This window comes from Hetaerina americana, unplaced genomic scaffold (assembly GCF_022747635.1).
Source record: "Hetaerina americana unplaced genomic scaffold, ioHetAmer1.1.p SCAF_4, whole genome shotgun sequence".
Classification (NCBI taxonomy): Eukaryota; Metazoa; Arthropoda; class Insecta; order Odonata; family Calopterygidae; genus Hetaerina; species Hetaerina americana.
In genome coordinates, this window is record NW_027286985.1 from 41,288,781 (window position 1) to 41,305,749 (window position 16,969).

Here is a 16,969-nt window from a genome sequence, read left to right on the forward strand (position 1 = left end):
CTGCATTTCCTTATCATAAACATTCGACGAAAATTGGCAGTAAATCTTTCAGATATAGAAAAAATATGTTTAAAATAAATATTATTATAATATTGAGTGCATCTTTGAGTTTTTACGGGAAATGATATTGGATGCGCATCTAAACTCCACAAGGATTACAACACACGAATATTATTTTCAATTGGAATCCATTTTACCCGTGGGAAGTTGGTTATATTATTATAACTTCATATCTAGAATTCGGTAAATAAATATTTCAAAGAACTGAGCATTCATTTTCAAATTTAAATCGGTTTATACTCACTTTTCATGCGGGAACCCTTTGAGAACGCGCAGCCCTACAGCGAAAAAAAAATTCCTATCGTTCAGAATTCCCAAAGAGCACTGCCGATTGAATTCAAACATTCGGAGATTAAACATTCTCCCTCCTCACCCCTCTCTGAGTCACCTCATGAAAAATCCATCCCTGAGCAGTGAGTTGGTTCCGATTACAGCTCAGCCGATAAGAATTTTCAGGGGTTAAAGCAGAAATTTAAATCTATTTCCTCAACAATTAGAGGATACCGCATTCAGCCATTTGGCCATTGAAACTTTTATTTTCCTTCCTCAGTTATATAATTCTTCCCATTTTTATTTGACTGTGAGTAAGATTAACTCTACTTTATGCAATGTTAAATGCTGTTGATAGACAATTAACAGAGTATTCATTTCTGCTTGCTATGAGTCACTAAGTAAAATTCATGCTTAGGGTTTTATGGAATCATGAGCCTCGAGGGTAGCCCATTTATCAAGGAGAGTTTTAATCAAGGACCAATAATGTATTTTATATTGTGCAGGCGTGTATTTATCGGTACGATTTTTACTTACAGCTCCTTTAATTTATCTTTTACAAGCATTTTTGATAGAACAAGACCCATCTGGTGCATAGTTTTACTTTATTTTGTCAATATTGTGCCATTTACACACGGTCACATGAAAGAGCTGCACATCTATTGGAAATTAATTTCAAAATAGGATTAAATAATACAAGGCCTTTAACAGAACATGTTTCGAGTCATAAACCATGTTTAAGACCATCTGTCTATACGAATATTACGTCTTCATATCAAATAAATGTTAATTAGTTTCTTTCTTCCAGAATATTACCTAAAATTTTGACTTTTTAGCGTCGTCCACGAAGAGTTTAATATGATCGATTCCTTCAATAGAAGAGTCATGGTCTTAAGAAAACCTTAACGATAGTTTAAATAAATATTTCAAATACTATTCATATCTTGGGGACTAATGTCAATTACAACCCATTTATTCCCGGTAAAAAAAACCTTTGTGGGTCAAATTACGTCATTCACTTTCCCCAGCCATCCAATCCTCGATGTTTTTATGTTCCAATCGTTATTGTTCTGAGCATTCCTCAAAAAAATGTATTGAAAACAAATTTCGTCCACCTACAACCTCCGTCAACCGCAGTAGAGCTACAATAGGGTATTTAATTTGAAAACTTTTCTCCGAGCATTCATCAGTGAATGATTTTTTACCAATAAAATGAACAAAGAAAGTTAAAAAGACTTAATGCGCCTGAAATAAAAATATTGGTGAAACTGGAATAATCTGATAGGATGGAAGGGCGTGTGGTTCTTTTCTCATCACATAATTTGTTGTGATAAAACGCAATGAATATCAAGTATAATGCTTTGGAATTTTCATTAGGTTTCTCAGGAAATATTTTTTACATTTATTTCATTAGTTAATTGTGATTAAACATTTCTTCGAAGCATTTACAGACGAATGAATTCAGTATTTTTTCGAATTGAATGCAAAATACCACTATCAATGCATATGAATACCTATCAGATTTCCGTAGTTTTCCAAGTAATTAGATAAATGCTTCTTTAAATATATTTCTTTGCATATATGAATATATGTAGCTAAATATAAATATATATACCTATATATATACACATATATATATATATATATATATATATATATATATATATATATATATATATATATATATATAATTCAGATACATGAGCAAATTTGATTTATTATTCAAGTATGGTCGTTTATATAGAGAGTAAAGAAAGTGTGGTGTTAAACTCTCAGTAACTATTCAATATCATCACTTTGAAATTCATTTGAGCGCAGAGCACACTCAATGACCTCTCCTTCAATCTACTTTAACATAGTATCTCACAAACTGCCGTAAACGCGGCAGTAGTAATGTGGAGGGAGTTTAAGGGCACAACTTTTAGTTCAAGCATGAATTTGAATATAAATTTAAATACATTCTTAGTATGGTTAGATATTTAAATTTTGTTCTTACAAATTCCAAAGAAACTGTGGGAGATGCCGGCAACAGTAACTTTTAACGGAGTCATCCTTTGATGCGTATTTAAATTGTTTCTTTGATTTGTTCGTGCAGTAAAAAAATTCACGTGCTTGTTGTTATGAACACTAATCGTGTTAAGGAAGAACGAATACTTGAATCAGCCGGTGATAGTGTCTAATGCCCTTTTGTTATCTCGTTGATGGAATTTACCAGTATGATTTGGCACCTTAATAATTCCGTTGGTATCACAAAGAAATTCAAGTGTGCTATGACTTGTATAATTACGTAAAATTCTTATTCTTGCCTACCGTTCTGTGATTCCAAGAACCCCCAATCTAATTTCTCCTCGACAATACTCCTCACGATAACTATCTTGTGATAGAAACATTCAACTAATACATCGAATTTTCCCTGAACCTCTTATGACTCTCTGGTGAAGAAAATAACAAATTAGATTTAAGAACGCGTCACGAGTTTTGATGACGTATATTTAGCAACTTGACTGTACCTAATTAAAATGAAATGCCTGAAATGTCCAGCGCTCACTTCCTGCGATATAAATAAATAATATTCCAAGCAGATGAAACGATGCAAGTAACTTGTACGCTTTCATGCATCCACTATTCCGCTCACCTGCCTGCTGACATCTTTACCTAGGGTCACAATGTGGTTAGTGTTTAATTTGGTTGCATATCACAGGAACGTAAATTTCAGGAGGAAACTTAGTGTCCGTCTGGAGAAAATATTTGGGTTTTTTCGAGCGAGTAATATCTCCGTTTATCTTCCTGTGTCTATTTTTCGTTGAGGAGTTGGCTTATTTCAATTTGGTATTTTCGTTTTGCGCTTTCGTTTTTTAAAAAATTATGACTTTACCTATTTCCCCAATTCAATTGACTTGATAATTTTACCCTTAATAAATTATTATTATTATTAAAACTTACATGTGCAGATAGACAATGTCAGGTGGCACCCAAGACCCAAGTATTTATCAAACTTGCCTTGGAAAAAAAATAACATGGCATATCATGACATGAATCAATATTACAAAAGTTAATAAATAAAATCATTCAGTAAAAAATACACTTAAAGGATACTTCCAAACACAAATCTCTAGCACAAAATAAAGGAAATCCCCATCTCATTACCATCAGTTACCCAATCAACGAGAAAAAAAAATAAAAAAATAAGTTGTTACACATATTTTAACACAGCACATCAATAAAATTATTACATAATTTGTTTATATTTTTTCTTAAAATTATTAACCCAGTTAGAATTGGTATTCACCTTGTTAAATTAATGTCTTCAGAATGGGATAGGCTTACTAGATGTTCTTCCGCGGCTAGAAACGTTTTATCACTAAAGCAAGAATTTCCTATGACAATGGTATGATGAATTTTAATGAACTCAATTATCTTCATCTTCCTCATGCATTTAATGCCTCATATGAGAAAATAATACGCTTTTTCGAGAGTAACTGTTTACAATTATTTTAAATTGTGAAACTAAAAAGTTCGGTAAAGAAAAATGCGGGAGATTTATAAATGTAGGCATCTTCTTTTATAAATATTGCAATCCCTTCTGAGTTGTCAGTTTTCTTGGGACAATATCGTTTCAGAAAGAGCTATAGCTTTTATTGATTCTAGAGGAACTAATCTTAGCCGAAACCCAGACTCGGTTTCTGCTCATACCCTTGTACACTTTCCTAATTGTTAAATTTATGCATTATATTCGCGTTAGGATTATATTTTTATTCATATAAAAAACATTTCTCTGTTTAGTTATGTTATTACTCTGTTAATGAATGGCAAGGGGGAAGGTACTGAGTCGCGAGAAATTTGAGAAACTGTACTACAGAAACTACGTTTTTCTGTCTCATATTAATTTATATTCAACTTTACCAAAACTTTAGGTAAATAATAAGCCCAATAGTCATATAAGTTACATCGCGTCATTAACTAATTAGTTTACCTAGAATTATTTCATTTTATGCACACGCACTATGATTCGTCGTCATGAATAATTAAAATTTAAATAGGATCAATGTCCAGAAAGATATTTTCCGTAAAACCTTTTACTATAAAAGACTTTAATTTACTTTAAAATTTTACTTTCAATTTACTATAAAAGACTAAACTACTCCAGGAATAATTCATTGATCAAATTTTGTGTGTTACCACTATTGATACGCGTAACGTGATTTTATCACAATTCGTGAACCTTTCGCCTCAGCTCCCATGATCCGTGGTAGTGACAGGAATTGCGCAATCTGACTTGAAGTATCGTTGGACTTGAAGAGATACGTCAATGTTTGTGTCATGCTATGTGGAGTTGACCATGCAAGGTAATCACCGAGAGATATTGGGATGGGGGATAGGGAATGTGGACGGCATGGACGTTACTCGCTCCCCATCTTCCTTTCCATCGGCTACCATGTAAGGGGAATTTTCGATCCTGACTTTTCTACCCTCAAAAAAGGAGACTAGCTTGTCTAAAAAAACATTGGCGCCCTGAACACGAAAGTAACTCCCGACGAACTAGGCTCCAGGATTTTCCTTCTACAGGCCCAGTCACTTGAAAAGACCACCCCGACGACAAATCTTCTCCCGCAACGCCCTCTTCGCCGACTGGCAGCGTGCCCGCAGCAGGGAAAGGATCCTCGGAGAGGGGAAAGTGAAAGGTGACACACCTTTCATTTCCCACACTACCTCTACCCCCAAGTCATCCTCATTCTGGCCTCTAATCATTCGTGTCCCCGTCACTGTGTATTCAAGTTCTGATAAAACAATGGTGTTGATTGAAGCGAAATATAATGGCATTGACTCACTCTAAACTTACCTCCTGCTAGCCTCACGGTAAATTAGAAAAATAAAAATTGCCAAAGCGATCGTGGAAATTGGCAATTCAAACTCCATTCAACTAAAATAATTTTCAAACGGAATTGAGCAATCTGAGACATGTACAGATTAGTCTCATACCCCTCCAATGTATTCCCATTTTCTGCAATATGTTCGTTAGTTTTTTCTGATCCACTCAATCAAACGCGTTTTCGAAATCTAGGAAACTGGCAAGTACGTCCTGATGGTATTCAACGTTTCTCTACATAAGTGATCTCATTACTACAATGGCAACACGCAATCCTCGCTCATTCCGGAATACAAACTGATCATCCCCAAAGTAATCATACTCTCCATCGTTTTGTTGATGATCCTGAGAACCAAAGAAATCAAACTTTTTGCCCTGTATTCCTTAAATGATGTAGCTTTTACATTTTTTGGAATAAGAACTAACGCTGAACTGAATTAGTCTTCTGGCCAGATTCTTTTCTTACAAATGCTGCTAATTAGGTCATAAAGACTCTTCCACCCACATTTACCTGAACCTTTAAGTAGTTCCACAGAAGTATTGTCGAACCCCACGGCCTCATTTGATTTAATCTCCCTAAATGCTCTTTATATCTCATCGTCGAGTATGCTTGTACCTATGTTATCTCCATCTACGCCATATTCTCTTTCCAAAGTTAATCTTCCTGGCTTAATTTATTTACCATATAGTTCTTCTACTTTTCCTACAATTTTCATCTGATTTTTTTTGTTTCAACTATTATTTTACCCGACCTATCCTTAACCGCTAATACAGATCTCCCAGTCTTACTTACCAATAGTGTTTTAAAGGTCTTGTATAGCGCACCACGTTCACCATTCGTCTGCCAGCTTTCCAAATCCTCGTACTGCGAGGTCCATTACGCTTCTTTTACCCTTTTTGTAATCCATCTCTATTTCATATTTATTATTTTTACTTTCTTCTACTTAACTCTGTATTGACATTCGTCCATTTCCTTCTTTGATTTATCTTAGTTTTATTTATTTGCGGCTATGAATATTGCTTTTGCTATATTACTTTTGCCATGGAAGTTCAAATGAGTATCGGTGGTTCAGTGGTAGAATGCTCGCCTGCCACGCGGGCGGCCCGGGTTCGATTCACGGCCGATGCTTTTATTTTGATTCTTATCTGTTTTTCTAGTGAGTGAATGTATGCAATTTTCGTTGTAAGAGTTATCTTTGACCAAACTTGACCTTTTCCACCAGGAAAATCGCCTAATTGCAACGTAATTCTAAAACATAGTAATTAAAAAAAGTTGCAAGGTGAAATTTGTTTTTGTGATAAGCTCTTAGAATGAAATTGGAACATATTATCGTCATGGGAGGAACTTAATCTTACTTGTCTTGTTCTAATGGGAGGAACTTAATCTAAACTTGTCTCTTACTTAGAAAATAATGTCGAGCATGTAGGACACATGAACAAAAAAACAGAATTTTTACCTTAGCTTTATTATTTGAATAAAAGTAAAGGTCGCTGACCAATGATATACTTATCATAAAATGTCTTCAACTTATGAAGTGTTTCGTTTGTGATAAATTTTGACTCGTTTTTATATAAACTTGACTTTACCTCCGTTATTCAAATTTATTTTAGCGCCATCGATGGCAGATGTGGTTTCACTGAATCTTTCTGCCTTTAAGGAAACAAAAAAGACAACCCCCAACCTCAACAACTAAGACTTTGCTGCAATATTTCTCTTGTACTAATTTCTTAGTCATTAATGACGTCTTAATCCTTCGTCCAGTGAATATCACACGCTCCTTTCACGCGCGGTTTATTGTGGATTCCGAAATCGTTTACAATACAAGCGAAAACTGACGTCTCGTGATGTGGTAGGCTAAAGCGATGTCGGTCTGTACAATAGAGCCTATATGACGCCGGAGTGTTAAAATATCAAAGTGATTATCAAAAAAATTGAATAGTGAATGCATTGGAATTAAAAAAATTAATTCCGTAAGTTGGTTTGTGGTATCCGAGCGGATTGTGGATTGATGAGGCGAGACAATAGTCCCCTTGGTGACATTGGTAAGTCCTCTAAAGTGCCTCAGGATTGTCTGTCACATCAAATGATAAAATCCTCCGCGGCAGGTGGTCATAACCTTTAATACTCCAATAAAAAGGTCAATTATTGCCAATTACATCAATTTCGACCCTGAACAATTTTTCAATAACCCTTTTCATTGGTTCAAACAAAAATAACTGTCGATATGAGATAATTTTCATCATAAGCCATGGTTCAAATTATTTAGCGCTAAGTTTGAAACTAATTTTAACCCATCATACAAAACTAATGCTTTGTATTCAAAATATAAATTGTTAACAGTTCCAAATGAGTTCTACATCTACAATCAATACCCTGCGAGCCACCAAAAAGGTGCGTGGCAGGGGGTGCAGCACCAGGAGGAAAGAGTTGAGTTATTACGGTGCCAACGGCAGCAAGGCCCATTTAATATTTATTTATTCTACGATGCATCTATGGAGTAATAGAGAACAAGAACTTTAAGTTTACAATTTTCTGTGCTTCCAATTTTTTTTAAATTTAAATAGATCGTTTACAAATCTCTCGAGCCATAAGGTTTCCTAATTATATATAATGTGTTTTAGAATGGTTATATTTGACGGATTAGGTAGGAGAAAGTACATAGTAATAAATACATGGGTAAATTGAGAGCTCTGTTTGGCATTATTTAGCTATTTTAAGCATACTTTTTAATAATCACTAAATTTAAAAATATTGATTTATATCTCGGAATCTTTCATCAGTGTTTTATTTGATATAAACGTTATAATCATTTATTGTTTATTTTTAACATCTATGGATAAAATTTCCCGTCGCTGGAAAATCTCTTTTCTCCATAAGTTTCAAATTACGTCTGATTATTAGGCAAAAGGATTTATTAATATAATAATTTAATTGCTCCAAATTGAGAACATGTTTTTTGCATAGGATGGATTTTTTAACTTCACTTACGTATTGATAAAATGAATAATTATATGTGAGCGTTTTTTTTTCAAACTCCACAAAAAATATAACTCAATAATTTGAAATGCCACCTGATTTAAATAGTATTTGCCAATCTATCTTAAAATTCGAAGCGTCTTTTTTTGAGTCTTCATTTACATAATTGCTTACGGAGTTTTGGGTTTGTAATTTTAATTACTTGCAGTTTTAACAGCACATGGAACACATCAGGTATAATGGTAGGATCGCCTCAATATGTAGAGAGCCACCTACTACACGTACATCATATGTGATAATTTTTATTCCACTTTATCATATATTCCCAACACGCTTCTAGGTAGATAAGATAGATGAAGAGGGTTTTGATTGGGAATATGATTTTAAAGACTGTGATAGAGGGGAAAAGTTGATGCAAGCGAGGTAGGGCAAGGAGTAGAACAGGCATGTTGGAATGCAATTAAAGGAGGAAAGTAGTAAACGTTAATGAAGAGGGACTTACTATAGTGTCCGATGTCATGTTTTGTGTTAATTTATAAACACGCACACATGAACATTTATATCTATATAAAATGTAAACGAAAGGGCGATAAATCGCTAGTTAACGAAAACACAGAGAAATACATACATGTGATATTAACACTTACTCCAAATATTTGTTGGTCAAATCGCCTTCCTCTGAGGAATGAAGGAGCTCATGATTTATATTTCTTTTATATATTTGTTATCCCTTTCCTCATTGTTTGCACCATCCCTGAGTGTCTAGGGTTGAATTTAAAAGATTTTCCCGTGAGTATATGAACTCATATTCCATTCTCATGCAGAAAAATGTAAAGTGAACCACCAAGGCACTTATGTGCATCGTACAATTCTCATAAGCACATGAATTTGTATTTACAAGCAAATATTTATGCATGCATATCTTCGTCCAAATTTACTCAAATACTCCAATGGGTGATGAATGATAATTAATGCCGTTCTATTTATATATGATTAGTAAAGAATAGAATGTTAACAATGCTGTTCCCTGGAAGGTTATCACACATGAAACTAAAATTGAGTCAGTATTATGTGATTTATCCTTAGCGTAGAAGTCTAGTATATATTTCCACTTTCAGTACAATTACTATCAAACCATCTTTTATTCAAATGAAAAATCTATAATATAAATTTTTTTAAACTTTTAAATATATCTTTTAAAATATTTTTTTCTAATTTTGAATATGCTGTCTCTACAGTCCACAGTCATACACGTGAACAGAACATTGGTAGAAATGTGGCGCGCGTGAGAATAAATATGTATGGTATCACAAATATGTGCAAGCAGTAAAAGGACAGAATTTATCTATTTTTTTCCAATTCGGTGGTCCTGGGCGTCTTCTTCAGCGAAAAGGGAAAAATGAAAAGAGGCATTGATGGTGGTGACGCATCTCAGGAAATTAAGAGGAGATAGGTTGGAAGATGGAAATAATATTAATGAGGTCGGTGAAGTATTTTTAACAATTACTTTTACCCTAGGTACGTGTAGTTGAGAAGCACTGCATATTTGTCATGTTCCATTTTTCCAGTTTAATGGTATGGGGAAGAGAGAAAATGATGGATACCCATTGCAGATTTCAAAGTTGGGATTGGTGAAAGGAATCCTGTCAGGAAACTGGGAGAGAGGTCTGCCTGGAAGAGGGATTGCAAAATTATGTTGATTCTGATGTTATAGGTAGTGGTTTATCAATAAGTATATAGAACTTGCTAAAGTCAACGAGGTGTATTAGACGTATATTAAAGACAAAATATGGCGCTCTTAGCGGAACAAGGAGGGGCAAAATTGGTTTGAAAAATATTTTATCAGGCGATATTATGAGGATCTTTCGCAGATTCTTTTTATTTTGGGGAAGGGAATGCGGGAAAATATCGAGAGATATTTTGCATTTCGCTATTTTATAAGAAGTTGGTGGAGTATACCTATAGTTCGGAGAGTTTCGAGATGGAGGTTTAATATTATGACAAGGTTTGAGGTACTCTTACAATCTATACAAGTTTTGTATTACGAAGCCTGGCGTGATTAAATTATTTCATAATATAAAGAACACGCTTGAAACCTACCAATTACGAGCTTACGTTATTGCTACTAGTTGTCATGCATTGAAATACCTTCAGGTTTTGATTAACAAAACTTCAAATTAAAGCATTGAAAACAATATACAATGGAGTAGTAATCAAAGCTTTTAAAAGGGAAATAATCAGCTCCTATGCATGCCATTACGGGACTTCGGATATTTATGCATGAAACCCTGCCTATTTGTTTATTTAGAATATAACGGAATATAATATTTTATGTAACCCTGTTTTCAATAAATGATCACGAAAATGAACATTGGTATTACCTAAAAATGTTTATTTCGACGTTTCAACTGCAGATATTTGCCTATTTTGGGACTAAAAGTTTAAAAAGAATTGGTTTTGTGAAGTAATGCCCATTTTTTACGGCTCATATATTTAACAATGGGTACAGCGCTCAATCACTGATTGTGTTTTTATCCTCCACAACAACGTCATTAATCGGCGGGAATGCCATTGCGGAAAGCTAACGCATCCGTCATTGCAATAGCGAGGGCATCTATTTAGTTTCTCCTTGGAAGCGTGTTACGACACTGTAACGTTGGATGAATAACATTGCCACTCGAGTATCAAAAACATTCTTCGCGGTACCTTCTACTTGCATAACGTCTTCATTTCGAATTACTATATAATAGGAAAACTATTTCTTTGCCAATCTTGGAAAACTATTAGTAAAAATAGGCGTTGAGCACATTAAAGCATTGGTATGTTCTCTAAAAATGAAATTGAGGTTGAAACCGCAATGCCTATTTTGGTGAACGAAAATTTTTCATCGGAGTTGCAGTTGAGGGTATATTTAAAAAACGTGTGTGTTGCAGGGTTCAAAATAATTACCTGCCTATATGAAAGGTTTATTTATTATTTGCAAATCTTAAATGTTTCAAATGACAGGAACTATTCAAAAATGTTGATTACAATGTATTAATGCATATAAAAGTAGTAATGTAGGAAACAGAAATTACATTGAAATTACTCTTTTAAATTATATCGGGTTGTTCAAAGTGCTGATTGAATAAATACCGAAGGAATTGGGAAAAAAATCTGGGATGTGCAATGATAATATAAGACTGGAATGGGATCATGCGTGTAATCTTCAGCGATGAGATTAAAAGTTCTCGTCAGTTGATTGTTCACTGGTGCCTCACCGTATGCATACAAGATCCACTATAAAAGTAACGCGCATACTCTGAAAAACCCTGGAAAATAGATTTATTGAACGTACTTGTACAAACACTTAAAATTCATCAAAATACACTCCTTCTGCATCAATACAGTGATTGCGGGGATGTATCTGCCTCGTCTGGAAGGCATCCTGGAAATCCTCGACGGAAATATTTTACAGGAACGTTGTAGCATGCTTTTGGATGTTTTCCGCAGTCTCCCCATGCTTTCTTTTCAGTTCTCCATTCAGTTGGGGGAACAAAAAGTCGTAGGGAGCTAAGTCGGGAATGTAAGAGAGCTGCGGGATCAGGGAGGGTGCTCTGGGCCAAGAAGTTGGTAACGATGAAGGACGTGTGGCTGTGGGTACGTGCCGTGTGGCTGGGCGCTCCATCGTGCCGCGTTACACAGCCGAAAAACGCACTTCACGCGAAGGCGCATTTTTCCACTCAGACTACTCGGAGCAAACTGGCAACCGGCTTAGTTAAAAGGACAGTCGCCCCACCACATTTTCCGATCAGTTTTACTGTGCGGCCATGGATAGTTGCGTCACAATAAAGTCATGCGCATTACGTTCACAATGGATTATGTACAATGTAGACTCAGCCAGCAATACTGGAAGTCCTTAGGAGAGTGGGTACATTTACATCTCCAATTCTCACATCTAACTAAATTTTCCATTCTTCATAAATACATGAGAAAGTTTACAGTTCGTGGTAACAGTAGTTTAATGTACTACTAGACCACTTGCAATGTGATGAGGAAAGATTATGAGTGTTTCAACTTAAAATTTAACTCTTAATGAGGAAGCCACGAAAGCCTGTTAACTAAAATGAAGCTCTTAACTGACAGGATCGGAACGGGATTTTTTATCGGACTTCATGCAACTCTGGAGTTTTTATTTACGGATATAATTTATTTATTTGCTTCTAAACTCACTCTTCCACCAATGGCACTTATTTTTTAACATTCTTTCCTCTATAGAAGACACACTTTTCAAATGGAATACGGCTGTCGACATGTGGCGCGACGGTTATTTCTGCAATCGCTGACAGAAAACAGAAGAGAAGCACGCGATCATGATATTAACGGGCCTTCTCTAGTCATTTATTTTTGGTTTGGACTGTTCATTCGCATCGGAATGCTATTGTTCATAATGTGTTTTGCAATAGCTCTCTTACAAATTCGTCAAAAATATTTTATGTATTGTATATTGCCAACACCACAAACACGCTAGACTGCCATATTGATTCACACTAGCCGATTGCAGCGGTCAGATACATATAGTAATCATTCGAGAACTTTAATGTAATGGGTTTAGTCCTCTTCTCGACGATGGATGTGTTCCTTAAATACGGGTTCCTCGCAGAGGATAAATGGAGCTATGCAGGTATTAATATTGGATTTTTCGCTGCGGCTACACCTGCTATACAATTCACACCACAGAGAAGTGCTTTTCATTGCTGCTTCTGAACGTTTCATGTTTAAGGTATTAATAATGTAATGTTGACAATCAACTCGGGGACAGGTAATAAGTTCAAAGCAAGGTGAATACGTTTAGCCATTTTTGCGTTTCATGAAGTTTTCGGTTTACCACTTTTCACAGTTATTTTCATCGCAAATTGCACACAATGCAAAAAATAAAACCACGAAAAACTTCCAAGTCTCTTACTTCCACAGATTCCACAAAATTGGAATTTTTCATTGGAAAATATGGAATTCATTTCGTCTTCGTTACTTTTCATTTATATCCCACAAATCCTCTACGTGAAGCCCAATTCTCTTCGATATTTTAGTGTCACCGTCATCACCTAGAAGCAGACGTAAATTATTCCACGCTGGGAGTGCGAGGGTACATCCTGGGGGTAGGAAGGGGACCACAAACCCCTCCCAGAGCAATCTGCACACCCAGCCGTAAGCAAATCTCCATTGACGAGAATTCCGGTCACGTTTCACGGTCACGGGATATTTCAAACATTACACCTTTAACTCATCCTTGCCCACCGATTTACGTTGATTTAAGAACAAGAAAAGGATCCCAGGGGGATCGGAATGGTGCGGTGGATAACGCACAGGCTTCCGAGAGGGCCCGGGTTCAAATCCTGGAGACGACAAATATTTTTCAGCGGTATTCCAATCCCTCCTTGAAATGCTTTGTGGAGAGAACTTTAAGTGAGTCCGTCCGTCGGATGGGACGTTAAGTTGTGGACCCCTTGCTGCCTTTCGACTTGAGTAGGCTAACGCCGGATAGGCCAACGCCGGGTTTCTCTCCATCTTTCCTTTCCCGCCCATTCCTAATGGCGCAAATGACCTTAGCTGTCTGGCGCCTTCCATAAAAACTACTACTAGAAATCCCCAGTGGGTGAAACCCTGCATAAATCTTACAGATCTTCAAAATTTATTTTTATTCGGTGGTATTTCGGGGAAGAGTTGTCATGAAAAGTATACACCGAGAAAGCAACAGACTTCTTTTCAAAGTATGAACACTTTTTTGTTTTAAATTTATCAAAGTAGCATGTATATTAAATGTGACACCGAAAAAATTTCAATGTACTGAAGATGTAATTACGGAAGAAACTAGGCACCTTGGTTTTATAAGGATGTAATAGGACATGCAATCCGATTGAAAAGGTCTAAAGAACCAATACTCTACAGCATTACGATATTGCAGATGGCGCCTGGACAGTATTTAGGATGATTGACGTTAAAAGACTCTATGGACAAAATTTTAGATGAATTAATATGTGCATTTATGTTTAATTCTGCATTTTTGTTTTTAATTTTAACTCTGTTCAAATGTGTTAATAATTGATTAATCACATTTTAAAATGAGCAAGGTTATTAAAATAGTTTAAATATAATAAATGAGCTTAGATTCGTCAAAATTTGGCTGGGAATATGTGAAACAAGTTCCTAACCGAGTTTGAATGCCGAGGCTTGGGATTGGGATCATTTTGAAAGCAGGGTTCGCAATGTTATTTTTAGATTTCTAATTAATTGAAGCGTTGATAGTGTTAATATAACTTATTTTGACAAATATATTGACTTTGAACCTTGAACTACTTAGCATCTTGCGTTAAGGGCAGATAAAGTTCTCCCTAACTCTACCCTCTATCGGTAGTGTTGCAGCACCACACCATTCGCTTGCAACTCGTGTGGAAGAGATTTGAACTTTGCAAGTGCATTCATACTGCACAGCCCTAAATTGAAGCTCGTACCTGTAACAGCCACAAAGCTTCTCAAATCAAGTCGTTCCTGCATTACGAAACGCCTCGTGAAATTTTCAGAGAGTTGCTTCATGTTTTTTAAAACTTTGATTCGCGTGTGCTAAACCTTGTTTCTGCTTTAAGGCATGCTGAGAGAGGTATTCGGGATAGTACATATTCTTATGATGGGAAACAAAATGGCCTTTTGCAAAAGGTTTTTGTTTACGGTAGGGTAGGTTTTTTAAACAAAATTTTCCAGGATGGTCCTGTATAAGAAACATATTCAGGAGAAATTTGTAATATTTAATATTACGAGATATTAGGGAATAAATGTTTAGAGAGAAGCAAAAACATACTGTTTTATGCACAGTACAATAGGGAAATTTTAGAAAATTATAAGGAAATTTCAGATGCCCGAAATTGCGCGGAGATGAGCGGGCTTTAAGGATTAATGGTCAGTTTAATACAGAAATCGGTATTAAATGGGAGCACATTGGATGTACCCACAAGAAATAGGCATTTTGAAAACTGTAGAGAAGAAAGCTTACTAGTAAATTTGGTGAGATAAAACGTCGTTTTAATTTATAACCTTTCCAAAAGTTAGCGCAGGGAGTATTATTGACGTACCTTGTTGAAAAGTACCTTAACTAACGCAGACATAGGCAACCAACAGACGGATGATGGCCGCAAATTCTGGTTTGATTAAAGAGCTATTCTGTTTCTCTCCACCTATATAGGTCGTCTGAAAAATCAGTAGCGGTTTTAGAGATTTATTTCCATTCCCACTTAGGTAGGCACCCATTCCCTGAACATCAAAAAGCTTCTAGGGAATGACGTCCTATACGTATTTCCCAAGAATGGATTGCGGTAGAAATATGTAGGTCCTTTTTCTCTACGTTATGCTGCGTGAGGTGACCTAGAATCAAAACCATAAATCACTCCACCAATCATGGAAATAGATCATGGTTGTATGGTAGCTGTTTTACCAACAGTTAGTCTCTAGCATGCTTGAGTAACATTTTTGGTACAGTTTTCAACTCATGAAAACAATAGCCAAACAATAGCAGGGCTTAAAGACATTTCAGGAGATCTCTCGAAGTATGAATTTATGGAGTTCTAATAGGGTTTGGGTTATGAAAACCACTTAATACTTTATGAGCTCTTTACATTATATGTTAACTGAAAATTATCCTCGAATTTTCATGCTCAGGGAATTATTATGTTAATCAATGAAAGATTTTGTGAAACACATAATATGTTTACTCTTCCCTCAGGCTTGAAATCAGGACGGAATAATTAGAAACCTTAAGTTCCATAATATGTGGTCATTTGCTTTGCTTGCGGTTCATTAATGTAGAGGTGAGAATATATTTCGTCTTCAAATGGAATACCTTTTCACTCAACATTCAATTTAAGTTCCGAAAATTATCTCAAAAAGAGGATAAATTATTGGTATTGAATGTTGGCTTTACAATTACGTAATTTGTTTAGCTGAATCATCCCTTCACTTGATTTTAGCTGTATATTTTGGTAAAGTCTTGTGGTCTATTCAAGTGAAACCAACCCTCCAAATCCAACGCCCCTAAAAAAACCCCAATAGCTACAACATTTTCCATGAGCACATTGTCAAAAATGGGCAATAAATATATCTTTTTGTGCGCTCCCGCGTGCTTGTGAATGATGCATGACGAAAAAGGTAGCTAACGAAACGATGAATGGATAAAATTTTCACACCGAACGTTTCGATCATAAAATTAAACGACGAGAATTCCGATTCTTTTGCCTTCTTTACGTTTTTTATTTTCCTCGCATAAGCTACGCGTGCGTACCCAACGTCGACGCTGCGGCAGGCTTAACTTTTCCCTCGCTAAATCCTCCCACCCGGCGCGTGCCTCGTGCGGCTGAAACCTTACGCGTTCAACTCCGCCTTTGTATTACGCCTATGGTGCGATGGAAACGTGTCCCTGTGGGGCACATTCCCTCGGAATGTTATGTCGGTGAGACAAAAAGGTCGCTCCGGGGTGTGGCGCCCGAAGGCATCATAATGGCAACACCGGACCGAATTCCCTTGGCGAGGTGGGAGAAAGGAGAAAATTTATATGAAAGAGGATCCCGGGATCTTGAACCGTAGCGCAATGGGAAGGAGGGAGGAGATAAAGGGGGGTTGGTTGAGAGGTGGGTGTAGGTGGGGAAGAGAGATAGATAAAGGGGTAGGGAGTAGGCGGAAAGAGAGCGGAGGGAGATTGAGCCGTGCAGCTGGAGACAGCTGGGTGATGGAAAAACACCCGCGAATAATGGGAAAGTCACCAGCAGTAG

At 36.2% G+C, this 16,969-nt stretch overlaps 1 protein-coding gene and 1 non-coding gene across 2 annotated transcripts in view; one reads left to right on the plus strand and one right to left on the minus strand.

Moving 5' to 3' along the window:
- The window catches only part of LOC139692174 (tachykinin-like peptides receptor 86C), a 181,882-nt gene that overhangs the window by 35,439 nt on the left and 129,474 nt on the right, over positions 1–16,969 (minus strand). The gene's annotated exons all lie outside the window — the stretch shown is intronic.
- Positions 6,256–6,326, plus strand: TRNAG-GCC (transfer RNA glycine (anticodon GCC)). Its single transcript has one exon. It is a non-coding gene; the product is annotated as a tRNA-Gly (tRNA).